The sequence below is a fragment of the Enhydra lutris genome, unplaced genomic scaffold (assembly GCF_002288905.1).
Source record: "Enhydra lutris kenyoni isolate GAN:26980312 unplaced genomic scaffold, ASM228890v2 scaffoldscaffold17, whole genome shotgun sequence".
NCBI lineage: Eukaryota > Metazoa > Chordata > Mammalia > Carnivora > Mustelidae > Enhydra > Enhydra lutris.
Window position 1 is genome coordinate 32,399,914 of NW_019154101.1, and position 14,702 is coordinate 32,414,615.

Below are 14,702 nucleotides of genomic sequence, written 5' to 3' on the forward strand. Positions count from 1 at the left end.
CTCAGTGCAGAGTCGGCTTGTCCCTCCTCTTCCTGTTTGTGGGCTCCCTCCCTCACACACATATAAATAAAATCAATAATAATAACAATTATTATTATTATAATAAATAAATAAATAAATAAATAAATAAATGTGGAGGGAGGAGGTCCAGATGAGAGAAGGATTATACACAAGGTCTGGAAAATGTAAGAAATGAAGTGGAACCAGGAGACAAGGGGTAGAATATTTAGGCTAAAGCAAAGGTTCACAAAAGGAGAGAGTGAATGGGAACCAGAAAGAAAGAAGGACTGAGGAGTTTCATATTCCACCCTTTCCCAAAGCTAACTGACCCCAGAGTACTTTTTATAATTATGATGTATTCATGGATGACCATCAAAAGTCAAATGCCTTTAACTGTAATAACATCTTGATGAAACACCATCAGAAAACCAGTGGATACAGTGCCTGCCTGTAGGCAGCCAAATCTGTCCCTCAGGCGAACTGCAAGAAATGATCAAATTTGGCTACGTCCCCATCTTAAAAATCAAAACTGTTTATTAAGAATAAATGATGTCGACCATTAAATATCTCTCATATTTTTTTAAAGATTTTATTTATTTATTTGACAGAGAGAGAGATCATAGGTAGGCAGAGAGGTAGGCAGAGAGGCAGGCAGAGAGAGAGAAAGGGAAGCAGGCTCCCTGCTGAGCAGAGAAAGCCCGATGTGGGGCTCGATCCCAGGACCCTGAGATCATGACCTGAGCTGAAGGCAGAGGCTTTAACCCACTGAGCTACCCAGGTGCCCCATCTCTCATATTTTTAATATACCTAGTAAATGCATAAATATTAAATGAGAAAGGGTTCTTTCCCCCCATAATGTGGACACTTGATGTTGAGAGTCATGCTGTAGGTCAGGTCCTCATATCAGGGGCTGCATCAAGTCTACTTCATTTCGTCCTCACAAAATGAAGCTGCATTTCACAAGATGCTTCAGAGCAAAACAAATGTTACATAGGTTGCGATATCCAAATACTTTTGAAAGAGGCTGTTACAAAAATCACTGTATATTTTCAATAGTTCACTTCCAGACTTTTAATTTTTTATTTAAAAAAATGTATTATGCATATTGGTAAAAAAACAAATTTCTAACTGTACAAAAGGTCAAGACTGAAAAGCCAGTTTCTCTGCCTCCTACCCTTGAGCCATAATAGTGTATCTCCCCAGAGACAGCTGCTGCTCTCAGAGTCTCAAGTGTCCTTGCTGAAAATATCTTTATACCCCAAATGGTAGCATATTCCAAAAACATTCCCTTGATCTTGCTTTTGTCATTCACTTCCCAGCTTTTAAAAAAAATTTTTTTAAAGATTTTATTATTTATTTGACACAAAGAGATAGAGAAAGAAGGGGGAGTGGTAGACTCCCCATTGAGTGGGGAGCCCAATGCAGGACTCAATCCCAGGACCCAGGGATTATCACCTGAGCCGAAGGCAGACACTTAACTGACTGAGCCATGTGCCCCTCACTTCCCAGTTTTTTAAAAGCTGCTGGAGCCATTGTTCAGCTTCACTTTGAAGTATTTAGAGATTTGCTTTTGCATTCGGAAAGTGTGAGACGCCCAATATTTTTTTTTTTTAAATTGGCCTCTTCCAGCTTCAAATTTGTGGAAAATGAATGTAGTTAGAAAAATTTAATTTATAGTGGAAATAGAATAACATCATAAATACGTGTGACAGACGGAAGAGGAAACCACCACTACTACCACTAACAAATCAGAAGAAAACTAGTGATGAGGAGGTAATGAGGTTTGAAGCTCTTGCCCAGATAATAAAGAGGATATGCAAGATTCCACATAGAAGGAGGTGCCTAAAAGGAATAGAGAGAAACCAGGTTAGAACAGGGATAAGTGGGAAGGGGGATGTTCCTGTAAGGGACTACATCCTAATTTGCCTTCCCTTTTGAGAATTAAGTGAAAGTCCAATTCGTGAAACTCCCTTGTGAAATTGCCCCAGCCCTTCCTTAGGAAGTTCTTGCAGACTGGTACAGCCTGCTATGCTGGTACTGGGGAGATGGAAAGGATCAAGAGGCCAGGGAAAAGTTCATTGTCCTATCCTGTTTCTTCCCACATTCCAGAAGACATGGGACTAAAATTCAAGGTAGTGACAGTGAACAAGGCTGGGGGGGTCCCTGAGGATGGTGGAAGGACATGTGGCACCAGACAGAGCAAAGGCAAGAAGCAGCCATCCTAGCAGCTGAGAGTCAGCTAGTCGGCTTTGGTTTGAATCAGCATGCCACAATTTACTGATCCAAATCAAGTTGGCCTCTTCATGACTCAGTTTCCTCATCTATGAAATGGGACTGGATATCTAAAACAGACTTAAGGCAAGTATGAGAGTTAAGTAACAAAATACATGTTAAAAAGCTTGGAGTGGTGCTGGGCATATTGTGAGTGCTCAAAACCTGTGCCCCAGTGATGAGAGCAGTAGTTTTCAAAGTGATCTCAGGCCCGGGGCGCCTGGGAGGCTGAGGCAGTTAAGCCTCTGCCTCTTGATTTCAGCTTAGGTCATGATCTCAGGGTCATGAGATTGAGCCCTGCATCAGGCTCTGAGCTCACCAGGGAGTCTGCTTGCCCCTCTCCCTTCCCCCATCCCCCACTTGCGCTCACATGTACTCTCTTTCTCTCTCTCTCTCAAATAAATAAAATCTTCAGAGTGATCTTAGGCCTACCTGGCTCTAGGCACTGGCCCCCTCCTCACCCACCTCTGTCCCACCAATGCTGTCTCCCAAACTCTCCAGGAATCCACCTGTATCGAAGTGTTCACATTTATAGCCTCCTGTACCCATGACACTCCTCCGACGGCTCACTCCCTACCTGTCCAGGGCTTACTCAGATGGCACCTGCACTGTAGGATCCTCCTGACGACCCAAGAACTCCCCCCACTCCCCTTTATTTTTCTCCACAACACGTCTCACTATCTCTTATACATCGTATTTTTCCTACCTCTTCTCCCTAACCCACACCATCCCCCTCAATGAATTGTAAGTTCTGTGAGAGCAGATATTTTTGGTTTGGTTAGTGATGTATCCTTGATACCCAGAACAGCACCAGCATACCAGAGGTGCTCAATAAATGCTCCTTGAGTCAATGAATGAATATTTCCTGGTATATTCATTCTCCAATTTAGGCACATTTTATACAGGTATATTGCTTCTAAGTCTTGTTGTTACAATGTTGCAATGAACACCTGTGTGACTATACCTAGAAGTAATATGTCTGTGAGTGTACCTAGAAGGAAAACTACTGGGAAAAAAAAAGTAGAACTGCTGGACCATGGCTTAAGCACATCGTTATTTTATCAGATATATTGCCAATCAACTTTCCAGAACGGTACTTACTATATTCCCATGTGCAGTGTGAGACTCCTGTTTCACATTCTTGACAGCACTCAATATTGTCAGACTTTTCAGTTTTTGCAAATCTCAGTATTCAATGGTATTTATTTTCATTTTCATTTTCATTCACCTGATTACTGGTGATTTGAACATTACATGCTTATTGATCATTTGGATTTTCCCTTTGTGAATTACCTATTCATACCTTTTGTCCACATGTTTTATATATTCTGGGTCTGATCTTTTATCTGTTACATGTGTGGCATATAACTTCTTCAGTCTCTGTTGTTTTTTTTTTAACTTTTTAAAAGTGACTTCGGTTGCACAGAAGTTGGCACTCCTTTTCTTCAACAAAGATTATCCCATGTTAATAATTTCTTAAAGGTGTTTAGAAGTTTTCTTACATATACAGAATTTAAAATACATTTTAGAGAAAAATTTTTATGCAGGCATCTATTTTTCAGTAAGCTCTATTACTGTCTTACCAGTAATACACAGAATACCAGTGTTCCATGGCACAGATTTGGGGAGATGCCTCTCTAAGAAGTAGGGACAGACAGGTGGCTTTAGAGCAGGGCAGAAACCTAATGGCAACAGAGAACACTACTTATTGTTTTCTTATTGTTAGTATGGGCAAAGCTGCCTCTGCTATCTTCAGTTTGCAAAGTTGTTCAAAAAATCTTGACTGATTTATAAAATGGCTAAATTTATCATTCCGTCTGAAGGTCTTGTTTTATCAAAATATTTGATTAGGTGACATCATTCAGCAGACTTCTCTGCCAAAGACCTTAATAGGGTCTAGGAAACTTCTGAAATACTTCATTGGGAAATCTCTATGTCTAACTTCATTTATGAAAGATTTAATGCAGCTGTAATATTCTATCTATTCTAAAAGATTTAACATTCTGGAATTAAAGTCATGGGATTCAGTCAGATATGTTCATTTTAGTTTCCCTAAATGTCTGATGATTACCAGCTGATCATTAAATACCTAAATTCTAATGTGACAGAGGAGAATTAGAGTCTACATTTCCTTTCCTCTGATTGTCAAGGAAACATTCTAGAATCCTTATCAACTTTGATCCTTTAAAGATAGGAATGGTATGAAGCTACTTCTTGTAACTCAATTCTGATCCTCTTCCTTCTCCCTCAGTGACAGTCTCAGGTAAACAAATGTTGATAATTTAAATGTTTCCCACCTTCTATTCTTCTGACTTTTATTTATCTTAACTCAATTCTAAATTCTAGATTACAGGAGTTAAGAGTAAGGTTGTTTAAGCATTGTTAGTTGAATAATAAATATAATTTATTCATAGCAACAAAAATATGCTATTAAAATATCAACCAATTTAACTTAGAGACAATGACCCTTTCAAATACCATAACTATTGATGTTTTCATGAAAGGAATTATTGAATATTTCTAAGTCATCCAATCAAGACAATTAATGTGGCAATTACTAAGGACAAGAGATAAAACTAAAGGCATATTTTTAAAGCATTCGATTTAAATGCCTATAACTCCATGTGTATATAAAGGAAAAATGATTTTATGATAAATTAACTAATAGGAGCAATGCTTAGGTTTGTTTCACTATAGAGTATTTGTTTTAGACATTTTGTCATCATCTTGTAAACTCCTCTCTTTTATGTAAGAAAATAGTATCAACTAGAGGCACCTGGCTGATTTGGTCAGTAGAACATGTGACTCTTGATCTAGGGGTCCTGAGTTCAAGCCCCACGTTGGATGTAAAGATTACTTAGAAAAAACAGCATCAATTATTTTCCTCTACTGATAGATTTAGCTACTAAGAGATTATAGATCACAAGAAGATCCAAAGTGTAAAGTTAATTTTAATACTGTGGCATTTCTTATTCCAGGAACTTGTCTGGATCTTTGAATTTCTCTTCATTGTGTCCTAATATATGTTACGATCTCTCTTTCTCTCTCTCTCATCCCATCTCACAATCTGGTCCCACTGTTTGTAGCATAGATTGGAAGGGCACTCCTACATCCTGGAGAGAGTTTAAGTGTTAACTGGGAAGGATGGAGAAGTCTCCACAAATAACATTAGCAAATTCTTAGATGGGAGGTATACTCCAAATAGCACCACCTTGAGAACATCTCCCACTGAAATTGAAAATTTTAATCTTAAAAGTCTGCTGAGTTACAAACAGGACTTGAAAACATTTTTCTTTTCTCAGATGCTAATAAGTAGTGAGTCAACCAAAACTAGAAAACAAAACTAAAAATATTTAATATGAAAAAAAATTGTTTCCTTTTCTTTTTCTATAGTGTCCTCTTCCAGTGACAAATTGAAACAACAGCATTTATCAGTATGGTTATATAATATATTAAGTATTATAAGTGACACTGAGATTTGGGAAGAGCAGGGTATGAAAAAGGGGAGAAATTCAAGGTTTTACAAGAGAGAATGCAGATAAAATATCAGAGAACTGTATAGATAAAAAGAATAATAAAATTTTTGGCAGTTATCACTGACACATAAGGTACTAAGAGAAAAAGATCTGGAGCTCAAAAATATATTTATTTTTTTTCAAAAAGCTATGATATGGGAATATATTAATAACATTATAATTTAAAAGAACTATCAAGTGATCCTCTTTTTCAGAGATGGTGAAATAAATCCCCAACCATTATGCTTGTTGTTTGAGGAAAACACCAAGATCCTGTTTACCCTCTTTCAGTCTAGTGTTGATTTCTCTCCTAGCTGGTCTGAAGCTCACACTATTAGAGCCACGCCTTTGGGTTACATAATGCATATAGGGCATTGGCCCAGAGTATACGATTGCACCCACTGATGGTGAAAACGCTCTCTTAGGACGCGTTCTCTTGTCTGATCACATAGTCGCGGATGGATTCCAGCCCGCCCTCTGCCCCACCTTCAGCTGCGTTCCTGTTTCTTTCAGGTTGAAACTTAGACTGTGGGTATCGGAAAAAGAATAGGATATAGTCTTTTTCCTTTAGGAGCTCCCTGTCTGGTAGAAGATACCAACAGGAAAACAAATACAATGCAACATGATACGTTTTCGACTACAATTGACAAAGGTTGAAAAGAATAATATCCAGAATTAGCTAGAAGGACGCAGAGCACTGAAACACCATTGCTAGAAGAATTCCATTGCTAGAAGCTGGAATTGGTAACAAGTTTTCTGGAGGACACTGTAGTACTACATGCCAAAACCTTAAACAACAGTAACAACAACAATAACAAGTGAATATAGCTCACCTCAGCAGATCCTCAGAGCTCAGAATTCACCCTAAGGAAATCACCAAGTTTGCAAACATGTCTACACAAATACATATAGTGAAGCATTTGTTGTAATAGTAAAATATTATAGTGTCCAGTAATAGGTGATTGGTTAAATGAATTTTGCCACATCCATACAATAGTATATTACTATCACCATTAAGACAGCCTCAGATTGGGGTGCCTGGGTGGCTCAGTGGGTTAAAGCCTCCACCTTTGGGTCAGGTCGTGATCCCAGGGTCCTGGGATCAAGCCCTGCATCTGGCTCTCTGCAGGGAGCCTGCTTCCTCCTCTCTCTCTCTCTCTCTCTCTCTCTCTCTGCCTACTTGTGATCTCTGTCAAATAAATAAAATCTTTTTTAAAAAAAGACAGCTACAGATTTATGAAGTGAATAAAAATATGTTTTTGATATATTTTTTAGTGAAAAGTGGGTGATAAAGCGTCACACCGATGTGATAAAAATGGCACTTAGCCTTTGTGGTCTTCCTCTGCAAAACCTGTAATTCCAGTCTAATCATGATTAAAAATCAAATTCCAACAGTGAGACATCTTATAGTATCTCTGACCAGTACTTCAAAATTGTCAAGTCATCAAAGCAAGGAAGTCTGAGAAACTGTCAGAACCAAGAGGAGTCTCAGGTGACATGACAAGTGAATGTAATATGGATATCCTGGATGGGATCCTGCAACAGAAGAAGAATACTGGGTAAAAACTAAGGCTATCTGAACAATCTGTGAACTTTAGGTAAAATAAGTGTATCAGTATTGGCTCATTAATTACAACAAATGTATCATATTAATGTCATGTGTTAATAATATGAGGGGTGATTTGAGAACTTCATAAGTCTAAAATGTTCTAAAAAATATATTAATAAAAAATAAATCAGTTTTAAAGATATATATTTATTATATATGCATAAGAAAAAGTGAGGAAAGATATACCTCAAGGTGTTTTTTCAGTCAGATTTATTGAGGTATAATTTACATACAGTAAAATGTACTTTTTTCAGTGTATATTTCTATTGATCTTAACATACATAGTCTTGTAACCACCATCATAATCAAGATACAGGACATTTCTATCAGCCCTAATGCATTTTGTAGTCCACCCTCTGGCAACCACTGTTCTTTTTCCCTCTGCCTTTTCCAGAATCCATATAAATGGAATCATACAGGATGAACTCTGTTGATTAAAATTGTCTTTTCCCCCAGAATGTGGGACCATGGGTAATAATTCCCTTATTCTTCTAAACTTGCTTATTTGCATATTTAAATTTTCTATAATAGACATAACTTTCGCAATTTAGAAAAATAAAAGTAAAAGCTAATTGTATAATAAGTGAGGAGATAATGCTATTAGAGTAGAGATGAAGAAATTTTTGTTTAAGATATTTAAGTTGCAGAATTATTTTACTAAAGAGTTAATTCTGGAAAGCAACAGAAGTTGAGAGGTGGACTCTAGGATTAGCTAGAGCTAGGTAAGAATCCTTGCTGCACTACTGACTAGTTGTGTGACTTTCATAGTCTACTTAATATCTTTTACACTTAATATCCTAATTTTAAAAAATAGAGCTAGCACAGTATCTGCCTCATACAGTTGTTAAAAGGATTAGATGAGACTGTAAGTTTGTACATAATGGGTTTTAGCTACTAAAATTATTTGTATTGCTTATTTGGCTATTCTCATTCTCGTGGTGATGCTAAGAATACTGAGCTCTGGAAGGGTAAAAGATATGAAAGTCTATTCTAGGCTAAGGAAACAGAATGTGTGAGAGCAGAGTTAAGAAGGTGCCTCCAAGGACAGAGAAAGGTAAGTAGGGTGGGAGGGAAAGAAGGCAGACACCTTAGAGCCATGTCATAAAGGACTTGCTCACCCAGGCCAAGGAATTTGTTGCTTATCTTAGGCCCAAGGACAGAAACCATTTTATTGGCCATACATGCTGTACTTCTGCTTATCTGTCTTACAGTAGCTTCACCTTTTATGCCGGGTTAGTCTCCCCTTCCCCCCCTTCTACTCCCCACGCTTCCCAAGCATTGCATTCCTCTTTGTGTCACCGCATGTATCATGTGGCATTGTAATCACTTGTTTACAAGCCTGCGTCTCCCGTTAGGCATGAGCTCCTGTAGGCTCTGTCCCCTAGTTCATGTTATATTCCAAAGAGGTAGAAAACGCTTACATATTCAGTGAATGAACAGCTACGTTTTCTCAGTACAAAAAAGAAAACAAGAAAAACTGTGGGAGGATGAAATTCCTGGTAGACATGTTTCTATAAGGAGAAAAAGAAGAAACCAAGAACTGAATGATGAAAAGGAAAAACAGGATAAAAGGAGAGACAGACCAAAAGCTCAGCCTGACCCTTGAGTGGGGGAGGGGGCCCTCAGGGCATGTTCACTTGACAGCTTTGACTAGAAAAATCTGGGCAGCTATCGTATTAGTCACCTCTTTTTTTTTTTTAATTTTTAAATTTTTTTAAATTAACATATAATGTATTATTAGCCCCAGGGATAAGTCACCTCTTAATATATTACAATACTTAGAAAGTGGCAGCTCTGTATATATCAATATGGAACAAAATATAAGATACATTTTTTTTAAGATTTTATTTATTTATTTGACAGACAGAGATCACAAGTAGGCAGAGAGGTTGGGGGTGGGCGCGAGGGGGCAGGCTCCCCACTGAGCCCCGGATGTGGGGCTCAATCCCAGGACCTGAGCAGCAAGCAGAGGCTTAACCCACTGAGCCACCCAGGCACCACCTAAGATACATTGGTAAGTGAAAAAAGAAAGTTGCAGAACAATGTGTATAGCCTACCTGTGAGGGATGGGAAACACATCTGTATACACAGACACACACATATATTCATATACTTATACATGCATGAGATGGAACTGATAACACAGTTGTCTCTGGAAAGGAGAGGTCCTTTTCATTATAAAACCTTCAATAACTTTCCTTTAATATCACATACATACAATAATCCACTCAAAATTTTTTTAAAGGAGAGCTATAAAGTGATAATTTAGAATACATTTCTAAAACTAACTTTTAGAAAAGGAAGTCACATACACACAAGGAAAAAAGATCTGGAATGATACGTGCCAAAATGTGAATGGCACACATTCTGTCAATATTTTTAAATTTTCTCTTTTTCTAGTCTTTTCGGTTTCCATTTTTTAATTTTGCTGTTCCTCCTTTTTCCCAGAGCTCAGTCCTTAGTAGTTTTCTCTGCCTGCATTTTTTTTGGTGATCTCATGGAATTTCATGGTTTTAAATACCAATAATATGCTGGACAAATTTATATTTGCAGGCAAGATCTGCGCTCCAGACTTAAATATACGATGTTTATTCAACATCTCCTCTTGGACGTCTAAACATCATTTCAAACATAACACAACCAACAGTGAACTTCCTGCCCCCTCCCACACACTTCTAGCACACAAGTCTTCCCATCTTAGTCTATGGAAAATCCTTCTTGCAGTTGCTCAGGCTAAAGACTTGGGGGTCATTCTTGACTTATTTCAAACAGTCCCCACCCAATCTCTCAGTAAACCTTGTTAGTTTTACCTTCAAAATGCATCTGGGTTCTGACCACTTCTCACCTCTTTCACAGATGCCACCCTGGTCCAGGCATCATCACCTCAATGCTCTCCAAATCGGCTTCCCTGCTTCTCCCCTTTAGCTTCTACAACCTGGAGAGTTTTGAGCAGCATGATGTAGTGATATATCAAAATATAGACCTTATCACGTCACTCTTCTGCTCAAAACTCTCCAGGTGTTTTTACTTCTCAAAGAGAAAAAGCCCATAGCCTGTAAGGTCCCATGTAATCCCACCAGCCCTCCCCACCCTCCACCCACATAGTCTTGCATCTTCACTCCACCACTTCTCCCCCTTTCTCTCACTCATCCCCCTCCAGCCAGCCTGGCCTCTTTACTGGTTTTCACACACAGGGCATGTTCCATCTTACGCCATGGTGTTGGTCCTTCCTCTGCTCTGCTCCTAGGTTTTCTCCAGATCCATTTCTTCCCTTCCTTCAAGTCTTTGCTCAAAACTCACCTGCCCAATTAGGCCTTTCTGGAATGCCCCGTGTAAACTGCAACCACCCAACCACAACCCTAACCCCTTTCCCAGTTCAAACTTTCCCCCTAACACTCAACCTTTCTATTCTATAACGATGATTTGGTTAATTCCTACATAATTGGCCATGCTCACATTTGAATACAAGCTCCATGAAAACAGGGATTTTTGTCTGTACTGTTCACTTAGCCTAGAAAATACATGGCATAGAGTGGATGCTCAATAAATATATGTGGAATACGTTTGCATTACCCATGCAGTAAAGAATAATCTTTCAAATAAAAATCATTATAGTGAATGAATGCCACAAGTGTATATTTCATCATAATTTGAAAGCTTTTTTTAACATGTATAAACATATTTTCTGTTAAAAAAAAAACCTTTCTATTTTTGTTATCCTAGGAAAATACATTTCTAGGCTTTACCTTTTTTTTTTTTTTTTTTTTTTTTTTTTCCTATTTATCAGGACTGCAGTAGCAAAAGGTTTTTAAAACTTTCACTCCGGAAAAACACTGTAAACCATTTCATTCCAGTGATTTCCTTTTCTGCTGCAGGCAGCATAGCAAAGACAAGATCAACAGCATCAGTGCTCAACAATAGGGTGCCGATCTCCACCATTATGAAAAGCACACAAACAAGGGCTTTCACCTCTCTGAGCCTCCTTTTCCACATCTGGAAAACTGGAATGATACCTCATATGGTTGTGAAGATTAAATGGGACCAGAGCTAATATTTGCCAGGTGCTTACATCACAAAGTGGGCAAAATCATCACTGTTTTCACAGCTTAGGAAACAGAGGCCAAAGGTTAGAGAACTAGTTAGGTAGGAGGGTCAGAGCTCTGCTCCCTAAAGAGTAAGTTCGGGGCTTCCCCTTCACCCTCACTACCTCTTATCTCTTTGGCAAGGGTAAAGGGTAGACAGAGTGTCTAGAGGCAACCAACTGTGAAGTCTGATTCTGCCTTCAGCACATGACAGACCACCACCTAGACCACACCTAGAGTGGGGGCCTTTGGCAAGTCCACTATTGCCACAATTGGGGGACACAAAGACCACCCCAGGTAATCACAAATCTAAGTGAATTAGATAGAATTAACAATACTACAAGGCAATATTGCTCCCACCTCTCCTTCCAGATTCATGTAGATAATTATGCAAAATCAAATTCTCCTCCTTTTTATTCTTCTTGTCAGGTCTCGGCTCAGTAACTGATTTCCACCCCAGAAATCTCTTTCTCATACCCTAGAAGGATGTACTCTTCAATTCACTTCCGCTTCTCATTAGGTAAACATTTCTCCCTCTTTCTGACATCCTTCATTCCATTCATAAACTCCAAAATAACTCCATTATGATCAGTGAACACCTAAGTAATATTCATACTGCATCAAAATGAAGAAAAGACCTGCCATTCACTTTGAACTGTTCCAGGCTTGGTGAACGATACAGTGTACTATCCTAGACAGTGATCAGACAGGTGTCATCTTCAAAATCTTCTCAGACAATTCCCTTACCTCTTTATTTGAAATTAATGTAGCTGTGGAGGACAGTGGTTAAGGTGGCCATAGCCTGCCTCAAATCCCAGTTCTATTTAGTGGCTGTGTGACTTTGGGCAACTATTTATCCTTTGTCCCAGTTTCCTCATCTGTGAAATGGATCATAATGGAATCTACCTCCTAGGGTTATTATGAGGATTAAACGAGTTAATCCATTTAAAGTCTTTAAAATGGCTCTGGTATAGAGCAAGAGCAAAACAAGCATGGGTCATTGGTATTTCCTCAAATATGAACATTCAACATTTTAAAAACATTTTCAATTTCTTGCTCTTTCAAAAATACTTGTATGGGACACCTGGGTGGCTCAGTTGGTTAAGCGTCTGCCTTCGGCTCAGGTCATGATCCCAGGGTCCTGGGATGAAGTCCTACATTGGACTCCTCGCTCAGTGGGGAGCTTGCTTCTCCCTCTGCCTGTTGCTCCCCCTGCTTGTGCTCTTTCTCTCTGACAAATGGATGAATAAGATCTTAAAATAAAATAAAATAAAATACTTTTATTACTTTAACCTTTGAAGAGAATTTACCTACAAATAGTGTTTCAGTCATATAACCAATTAAATACACTTTTACTAGGTAACCTGAAGATCTGACTAATTCAATAATGTTTCTATGGAAAGCTTATTCTGATTTCAGAAATATTTGCAAATGAAATTTTAAAGCACATTTTATCTGGAAGATAGGGAATGCTTACATTAAAAATGCAAACGTGTGGGGCTCCTGGGGTGGCTCAGTCAGTCAAGCAGTTGACTTGATTTTGGCTCAGGCCATGACCTCAAAGTCCTGAGCTGGAGCCCGGCCAGCAGTGGGCTCCACACTTAGTGGGAAGTCTGCTGGAGATTCTCTCTTTCTTTCTCCCTCTGCCCCTCCCCCTGTTTGTGCACCACACACACACACATAATTTTAGAGCTTTCTCTCTCAAATAAATAAATTCTTTTAAAAAATACAAATGTGCATAGAACTAATGACATGTAATTTAATTTACCAGAAAATTGTTTGCTTTTTTGAAATAGGGCTTATTCCATAAATCGTTCATCTATTTCTGTTGATATAGCTGGTATACCTCAGGTACCTCTGAAAAGTATAAATCAGAGGTGAAAGGATCCAGGATCTCCTTGCTTATGCACAGAGCTTGGCTTTTACAATCAAACTCACAAATGCTAAAAACAAAACAAAACAACAACAACAAAAAAACCCACTGTGTTTGTATAAAATAACCTCTTTGGACTATACCATCTGCATTTGCCTGAGGGGTCAGTTTCCTGAAAATAAGTTACTCAGCTGAAGAACTCTGATCTACACACGAGCAGAAGGTTGGACTTACAACAAGGAAGGCAATCCTACCAGCTACTTCCTTTCCATATTTCCAAATAAGGAAACACCACTGTGTCCTGAAGACCTGGTGAAGTTCTGCTTATTTTGGAATTAAAAACAACAGAATATTTGTTGGTAAGATTGCCAGATTTAGCAAAGAAAAATTCAGGATGACCAGTTGAAGGTGATTTTCAGATACACAAGGAATATTTAGTATCAGCATGTCCCAAGTATTGCATGGGACTTATACAAATAAAGTATTCTTTGTGTATCTGAAATTCACATTTAACTGACCATCTTGCATTTAATCTTGTCACCCTATTTGTTGGGAGATGATTTATTTCTAGACATATTACTCCTCACTCACTTACTCCCTCTCTCTCTCTCTCTCTCTCTCACACACACACACACGTTTTCATACTTCGAAGGAATACATGTGTTTTGTAAACAAAGTACCCCAGTTTGTATCTACCATTAATATTCTGGAAACCGCTTTAATTAGGAACTACCAGTAATTCTCACTTGTGTTGAAACTGGGAGAAAAGGCCATAATCTCATGTAGTTATATTTTATTTCTTTGGCTCTGTACAATTATGGAAATAAACTAAGAACTGGGTTTTTATTTTAATCAATTTATGGTCTCAAAAGTTAAAAGGAATCTGGGCTCAAACAATTTATATGAGATAATACTGCCACCTGGAGATCAGAGGTAGGTATGACTAAGACTCAATCTAAATTCTAATTCTTGAAAGTAATTGGACTTATGGTAACGCTTGATTTAATAATACCATTCTGCCACTTGCCATCATTTGGGTCTAATTTTTCCTCATTTATTCATTAATTTAATGAATATTTTCTTATCTTCTCTTGTATGCCTGATGCTACCCTAGGCTTTGGTAATATAAAAATATATAAAACCTAGTTCCTTCCTAGTAAGAGACACCTGCATATTATCAGGTGTCACCCCATGTACCCCTTGCCCTTTAAGAGTGAAGCAAAATTGAGGGGTACCTGGTGGTTCAATCAGTTGGGCAACCGACTCCTGGTTTTGGCTCAGGTCATGATCTGAGTGTTGTGATATCCAGCCCTGTGACAGGCTTGGGGATCAGCATGGAGTCTGCTTCAGAT